The following is an 8,077-nucleotide window of genomic DNA, read 5'->3' on the forward strand; positions in this document are numbered from 1 at the left end:
CAGGAGGTCCCTGTCCTCTGGGTTCAGGACCAGGAGGTCCCTGTCCTCTGAGGTTCAGGACCAGGACGTCCCTGTCCTCTGGGGTTCAGGACCAGGAGGTCCATGTCCTCTGGGTTCAGGACCAGGAGGTCCCTGTCCTCTGGGNTCCCTGTCCTCTGAGATTCAGGACCAGGAGGTCCCTGTCCTCTAGGTTCAGGACCAGGAGGTCCCTGTCCTTTGGGTTCAGGACCAGGAGGTCCCTGTCCTCTGAGGTTCAGGACCAGGAGGGTCCCTGTCCTCTGAGGTTCAGGACCAGGAGGGTCCCTGTCCTCTGAGGTTCAGGACCAGGAGGGTCCCTGTCCTCTGANGTGTGTGTGTGTGTGTGTGTGGGGTGTGTGTGTGTGTGTGGAGGGGGTGTCAGATAATGAATTTAGTCCCTGAACTTGATTTCTTTAATCACTGCATGTCCCTTTTTCTGTTAATTGGAGATAATTATAGGATTTAATTTTCTTATGTAGGTTAGAGGAGAGGGAGAAGTCAGAGCGGGTAGAAGAAATGATGAAGATGAAGACGAAGAGGCCGACAGCCTAATACTGATGAAAACTCATTCTGTAGTTTCAAGTCTGAAACTAAAAACAAACATTTCTGTTGAATCAAACTGAGTTTATCTGTTCCAGTTCACATGTTTCAGGTTTAAGATAAACTAGTTTTTATCTCCTCTGTTGAATCATCACCTTATCGTGGTGAAGGAGTTTGTGTGTCTGAARGATCCTAGGAGCTGTGCTGTCAGCTGGCAGGGTCTCCCATGGCAGATTGGTCCCAGGTGACAGGACAGACAAACGAGTCAACAGACTCTTATGGACAAAACAGATCAAAGAACTCAGTGTCCTTTACCTGGATGTGGGTTACCAGGGCCCCACCCTGGAGCCAGGCCTGGGAGAGGGGCTTGTTCGTGAGCACCTGGTTGCCGAGTCTCTACCCATGGGACCTGGCCAGGCTCAGCCTGAATGAATAAATGTGTTTGTCTTCCTGTGGGCCCACCACCTGCAGGAGGGTCCGTATGAGTCAGGTGCAGAATGCCATGGGCAGTAGCCAAAGGCAGGGACCTTAGCGCTCTGACCCTGTTGTACCAAAACTAGCTCTTGGGACATGGAACATCACCTCTCTGGTGGGGAAGGAGCCTGAGCTTGTGTGTAAGGTTGAGAGGTACCGGCTAGATGTAGTTGGGCTCATCTCAACGCACAGGATGGGCTCTAGAACCAGTATCCTCGAGAGGGGCTGGACTTAAATTCTACTCTGGAGTTGCCCATGGTGAGAGGTGCCGACCTGGTGTGGGTCTACTTTCCTTTCTGATTTCCTTGAGGCTCTGATGTTGTGGGGCTGTCCTGGTTGACATGTCTTTGCAARACCATGTGGACATCAGGGGCAGTGCCACTGGACTGACAGCCTGGGTTGGTGGTTCCTTTCTTTCAAAAGGGGGACCGGAGGGTGTGCTCCAATTACAGGGGTATCACTCTCCTTAGCCTCTAGGTAAGGTCTTTTCAGGGGTACTAGAGAAGAGAGTTCGACTGATAGTCAAACCTCAGATTCTGGAGGAACAATGTTGGTTCCTTCCTGGCGTTGGGGACGCTGGACCAACTCTTTACCCTCACTAGAGTCCTTGAAGGGTCATGGGAGCTTGACAATGCAGTCTACATGTGTTTTGTGAACTTGGAGAACACATTCGACCATGTTCCTCGAGGTACACAGTGGGGGTGCTAGGTGAGTATGGGATTGTGGGTCCGAATGCGAACCAAACTCTCACTGTTTGTTACGAGCCATTCAGGCTCTATACAAACAGTGAGAGTTTGGTTTGCATTGRCAGTAGTAAGTCGGACACTTCACCCCGCCAGGGGGTGGAGGGAGTCCGGTTTGGTAGCCTCAGGATTTCCTCTCTGCTGTTTGCAGATGATGTGGTTCTGTTTGCGTCCTCGAGCCAGGATCTTCAGCTCACACTAGAGTGGTTCACAGCTGAGTGTGAAGCGGCTGGGATGAGGATCAGCACCTCCAAATCTAAGTCCTTGGTCCTCAGTCGGAAAAGGGCGGATTGCCCTCTCCAGGTTGGGGGTGAAGTTCTGCCTCAAGTGGAGGAGTTCAAATGTCTCAGGGTCTTGTTCACGAGTGAGGGAAGAATGGAGTGTGAGACTGATAGACGGATTGGTGCAGCTTCTGCAGTTTTGTGGACTCTGTACTGTCTGTTGTGGTGAAGAGGGAGCTGAGCTATAAGACCTCTCTGTTTACCGATCAATCTACATTCCTACCCTCACCTATGGTCATGAACTTTGGGTAGTGACTGAAAGGACAAGATCACGGATACAAGTGGTCTCAATGAGTTTTCTCCACAGGGTAGCTGGACTCTCCATTAGAGATAGGCTGAGAAGCTCAGTTATTCAGGACAGACTCAGAGTAGAGCTGCTGCTCCTCCACACCCAGAGGAGCCAGTTGAGGTGGTTCATCTGGTTAGGATGCCTTATGGACTCCTCCCTGGTGAGGTGTTCTGGACACGTCCCACTGGGAGGAGACCCAGAGGAAGACCCAGGACACGCTGGAGGGACTATGTTTCTCAGCTGGCCTGGGAACACCTTGGAGTCCTCCCAGAAGAGCTGGAAGAGGTGTCTGAGGAAAAAGAGGTCTGAGCTTCCCTGCTCAAGCTGCTGCCGCCAAGACCCAACTTTGGATAAAGTGGAAGATAATGGATGGATGGATGGATGGATGGAAGGATGGATGGATGGATGGATGGATGGATGGATGGATGGAAGGATGGATGGATGGTTTTTATCGCCCACCAGAGTTTCAGATCATTGAGTAATGACTCTCAGCTACTACCACCTTCAACTTCTGTCATGTGCTTCATTAGATATTTTACTAACAGACACACAAAGTGAAAGGCAATATATGGCCTGTATGTGTTGAATAATTGACTTTATTTCTCCTTATTTTCTTCATTTTCAGTTTCTAGGTAAACTGATGGCTCAAAAACTGCAGTTTGTACCTGTTCAGTGCTTCACATGGCTTTCTGAAATGTGTAATATCTTTCTGTAATGTGTAATATCTTTCTGAAATGTGTAATATCTTTCTGTAATGTGTAATATCTTTCTGAAATGTGTAATATCTTTCTGTAATGTGTAATATCTCCCAGTAATGTGTGATATGTGAGCAGTTTGGGACAAAGTGGAAGTGTGAAGGAGATGTTAGAGCTTTAATGTGTGTCTCCACAGACGGAGCAGAAGCTAATTTCTTGTTCTGCCTCTCCATTACCTGCAGAAATATAAAGAAAACACAAGTATTTGTCTTGGAAATGGACAGCGCGTTCAGCAGAGCAGACTCATGGCCCTTTGTATTGAAGAAAAGCCTCGTCGATGCGGTCAAACGGAGCCTTTATGAAGAAGTGTCCGTGTCTCCTCGGCGCTCCGGCTCCAAGCGGGACGTGTCAGAAAACGAGCGGCGCGTCCGGTAATTTGAGTTTATTTATGTGATGTGTGACAGCGAAGATAAAGTGGGGCGCTGCAGTGAAGCACTGATTGATCTTTCACAGGCAATCAGGAGGAGCAGCCAGCAGAAAATAGGCCGGCYGCGTCTGAAGGGCTCGTCTAAACGGGGATTACCCGACACCGAAGACCTGTTTCTGAACCAGGACTGTCTCACTGTTAGACGTGAGGAAAAGACTTTGCATGTGTAAAAATATTTAATACGGACAATAAAGAGACTTCCTGCAGCACATTTAGCTTCCATCTGCACTTCGGCTGCTAAGTGTGACCGGACTTATTTAGTGAAAACAGGGAAGATGAAGCAGATGGTTGTTTCCTGCTGGAKGCCTCAGTTAACACTCTGACTTGTGCCTGCATCCAGGAGAGCTGGATAAACACACACAAACTGATTTAAAGTTTGTTCTTCAGTCTGTGAGGCAGGTCAGAGATTAAACTAAAGGTTATTTAACCAACAGCAAAGACTAGTTTCTGTGGAAAAATACAGAAATTATTATTTAACACTTCAAGATGGCTGTCGTGGTGWTGAGTTCAGAGGTTTGGATGGGGTCCTCAGTCCTCCTGGACCTGCTGTCTTCAGGACAAGTTTGAKGTTTAAATTTTATCTGACAACAGTTGGTCATTTAATGAAGGGAAATTCTCCCTTCAAAGTCACACTGAACACTGTGGTCATAAAGGATGGACATGGTCAGAAGATGGTACACTGTGGTCATAAAGGGATGGACATGGTCAGATGATGGTACACTGTGGTCATAAAGAGATGGACATGGTCAGCAACAATACTCAGGTAGGTTGTGGTGTTGACATGATGCTCAGTTGGTACTAATGGACCCAAAGTGTGTCAGGAAAATATCCCCCACACCACTGCACCACCACCAGCCTGAACTGTTGATACAAGGCAGGATGATCCATGTTTTCATGTTGTTGATGCCAGATTCTGACCCGACCATCCGAATGGGCAAAAATGGCCCATTCACCAGTATGTCTGGGCAGTGCTTCAGAATGAAGTAAATGTAACTGAACAAACCTGTTACTGCAGCTCTGAGCTGAAGCAGTTTAAAGCTACAAACCTCCAAACATTTGAAGTTYAATAATAAAACTCGTGGATGAAAWGTAAACCAGATCAGCTGCAGGATCAAAGTCCAGCAGCTGGAGGTGTTTGTGTCCTGATTCTGACTGAATCCACTTGATTTCAGCCCTTTTCTCCGACTTCAAGCAGTGAAAACTACAACAGTATTTATACTTTTATCTTCTATTAAATAACTTTGTTGCTTTTAAAGAATCAGTTTTATCTTTGCTCTTATAGATTTTATTTCTTTTTATTACAGTTTTACCCATTTGGAACTGTGCAAACACAGCTTTTTATTTCAATGCAAACAGGCCGGTGGAAAAGCAAACAAATCTGTACTAATCTAATCTATAATCTAATGTAATCCAGGAGAGGCTTCAGCTTCAGTCTTTATTCTTTTAGTGGTTTTTTCTTTCTGTCATCGTCACATCCAACATGTCGGCCTGGAGCCCGAGCCTCAGAAGCTGCTGCTGGGCCGCCGCTGCCTCCTCCTCCTCCTCCTCCTCCTTCTTCTCCTCTCGGTTTTATCTGGAGCTTCTTAATTGAGTCGCAGTGTGACGAGGAGGCGGCGAGGGATGGAGCGGAGAGGAAACTGATGTTCCTAGATGTGGAAGACAGTTGTGGGAGGGCTGTGATGAAAAAATAATGATGCTAGTTACATTCTATRACACAAAATATGGAATCTGGCAATGAAGTCCCCCCACAACACTTCCTCCTAATATCACCATCATCCACTGCTGCTGCCACCGCCGCAAGGAATTCTGGGACATCACACAGCGAGGAGCGCACACACACACACACACACACACACACACACACACACACACACACACACACAGAACAGAAGTTTTGTTCAGTCTTGTAATTTATGCTGCCTCTAATGTATTTTTCAGGCCGTGTTTCACCTCATTATGGATTTTACTTGTGAGTTGTGGAGCTGCAGAACTCGTTAACTCCCAGTTAATATAGTTTTTTATGGTTGTGTTAGTATCAACGCCCTCATTATCCACTCAGACACTTTATCTGTCCCACCTTACCAGTTGGACACGTTTTGCTTGAAGAGATGTGAGCCGAAACCAGAGGAGGAGGAGCAGAAACTAAAGATGATTTTTATTTTTTTACATCAGATTTAAAAAAAACAAAATAAAAAAAACGTGTTGTTTCATCAGTTTGTTRGTCTCAGAACAGATTCCAGCTGGATAAAGAAATAAAAACTACAAACATGGCAACCTTTGCTGCAGTTGACATGTTGTCCCTCTGTGAAACCTGGTTCCTGTCAGGAACTGGTCCGGTCTGGTCCTCATGTCGGAGCAGACTGGGCTCGGGGGTCATGAAGGTGGGGTTCAGGGTCAGGGTTGGAACACAGAGCTCTTACTTTGAAAGTTGGCGTGTGACAAGCATTTCCTCTGTGTTCAGTCACAGCTTCCTCTTTCCTCAAACTTTCCTTTCTTAACAGTTTTCTTTATTTCTTTAGTTTGGTCGTATSAACGGCTCAGATTCTCTTTGTTCTCTTTTCATTTCTTCATCTTTTCATCCTGAATGAAGTGAAGTGATGTTGCTTTTGCTGCTCCTCATTTAGCGTGTTTCTAATTATATTCAGCCTTTTCTTCTTGTGCAGCTGCATGGACACGTCTCCCTGCAGGAATCGATAAAGTTTCATTTAACGTGAGGCTGATGAGGTCGTGTCAGGCTCAGCGAGGAGCTCTCGCTGCTTTATTTAGTGCAGATTTGAAATCGACTTCACTTCTACCGTCCTGCTGCTTTCCTTTGAAACGCTCGAGCCTTTTCCTCGCACGTTTGTGATGCGACTTAATCTGATTTGAAGGGAAATATTTGTCCCCGCTGCCCCTTTACAGCAGCTAATTTTATTGTGTGTTTGCCGGCTGCGTGCTGAGCTGGGAGCACTGGATCCAGTCAGCTGCCTGTCTTTATCCTGCTGACCTGCAGCCGCTCACACATTCCTGTGAAGCTGAAACACGCAGCAGGTCAGGAGCTGAGGGACAAACAGGAAGTGNGCCGCCATGTGATTGGCTGATTAGAAATTAAGTGTTAACGAGCAGTTGGACAGGTGTACCTAATAAAGTGGCYGGTGAGTGTATATGTCTGTGTTTTCTGCTGTGGCAGCCATCTTGATTTGGGTTCAGTTGTAGATGAAGAACTAATGGTTATTTCCTGAAAACGGTATTAAAATTCATTCGTTGGTTAATAAGATATTTAGCAAACAGACAGAGTTGACCACAAAAAATACTCACAAAACAAATTAAAAAAATGTTAGATAATGAAATATATGTTGAAGATCAGTCTCAGCTACCACACCAGCAATAATCTCTCTCACAGTTTCTGTATTGTTAAATCTTCTGACTAGAAAATTATTTTGACTTTTTTAAGAAAAAACTTGGTCAGGTTGAGACAGAACAGAATGTGAGGTTTATTATCTTGCAGTTTATTGACCAAAGTATATACCTTACAATGTTTTTAATTGTGGAACTGTTCTGTTTAAATTTGAAAATAAAGGTTTAGTTCAATTCTAACACAAAAAGAGTGCTCTGTAACTATAAAATCCTTCATAAAAATTCCACTTTGCTTTCAATTTTCACGTCATCTTGGTTTCCTGATTCTCTGTGCTACACTCCTTTAAGGAGCTTTCACTTCCCAAACATGAATAACTAAGAGGCCGTTTTTTTTTACTGTAACTTCTTGAGTTAAAGCCTCCAATGAAGTCCTTCACTTTAGCTGTTTGCAGAGCATTTTTACTGTTTATTTCATTTATCTCGTAGTCTCATCTGTCACAGCAGATTGATTTGCAGACACATTGTGATTGAGCTCGCATTCAATTCAGATAGCTTTTTTCTAAATTTCTTTGAAATGTTCATACAAAACTCTAAAATATCAAAGTGTGTTAAAAATTACTTACCTGCTGCTGTTGAAGGTGAGACTGAGACATGAGCAACTGTAAAGAAGAGGAAGTCGTTTTCTTTTGCATAGTATGTAGAAAAACTTAAATGTAAATAAACCCCTTCTATAAACCTTATTGTGCGAGACACTAGCAGAAGAAAAAACAAACTCACCGACAGCCAGAATAAAGAGGAAGTTTCTCCGTTCAGTGTGCTTCATGACTGAGATGCAAATTCTCTGAAACCCAAGTCACGAGCAAAGAAAAAAAACTGAACTGAACGTTGTGTGGCCGAAAGATTTCACACATATTTCCCCACAAGTACAGAGAAGAAAAAAAACTGCAGATGCCAGTAATTTATTTTGACACTAGTAATTTTGACTAGTAGAAAGATTAATGTAACATTTGCAGCTCTACTTCTGTTGCAGAGTATTATGTTTTATATTTATATTTAATATTTAAATGTATGATGAGGTTATCTGTGCTGGTTTGGTATTTAAACGACAGTTTATGTGGCAGAGTGGGCGGTGTGTGTGTGTGTGTGTGTGTGTGTGTGTGTGTGTGTGTGTGTGTGTGTGTGTGTGTGTGTGTGTGTGTGTGTGTGTGTGTGTG

The 8,077-nt window shown here is 44.7% G+C and overlaps 1 long non-coding RNA gene across 1 annotated transcript in view; it reads left to right on the top strand.

Moving 5' to 3' along the window:
• The window catches only part of LOC106533537 (uncharacterized), a 20,327-nt gene extending 16,280 nt beyond the window's left edge, over positions 1 to 4,047 (top strand). The window contains exons 3-4 of the long non-coding RNA XR_001312249.1: positions 3,283 to 3,471; positions 3,554 to 4,047. This is a non-coding gene — a long non-coding RNA (uncharacterized LOC106533537). The remainder of the gene's footprint in view (positions 1 to 3,282; positions 3,472 to 3,553) is intronic.
• Positions 4,048 to 8,077: the final 4,030 nt, after the last annotated feature.

Source organism: Austrofundulus limnaeus, unplaced genomic scaffold (genome assembly GCF_001266775.1).
Source record: "Austrofundulus limnaeus strain Quisiro unplaced genomic scaffold, Austrofundulus_limnaeus-1.0 Scaffold963, whole genome shotgun sequence".
NCBI classification, from domain to species: domain Eukaryota; kingdom Metazoa; phylum Chordata; class Actinopteri; order Cyprinodontiformes; family Rivulidae; genus Austrofundulus; species Austrofundulus limnaeus.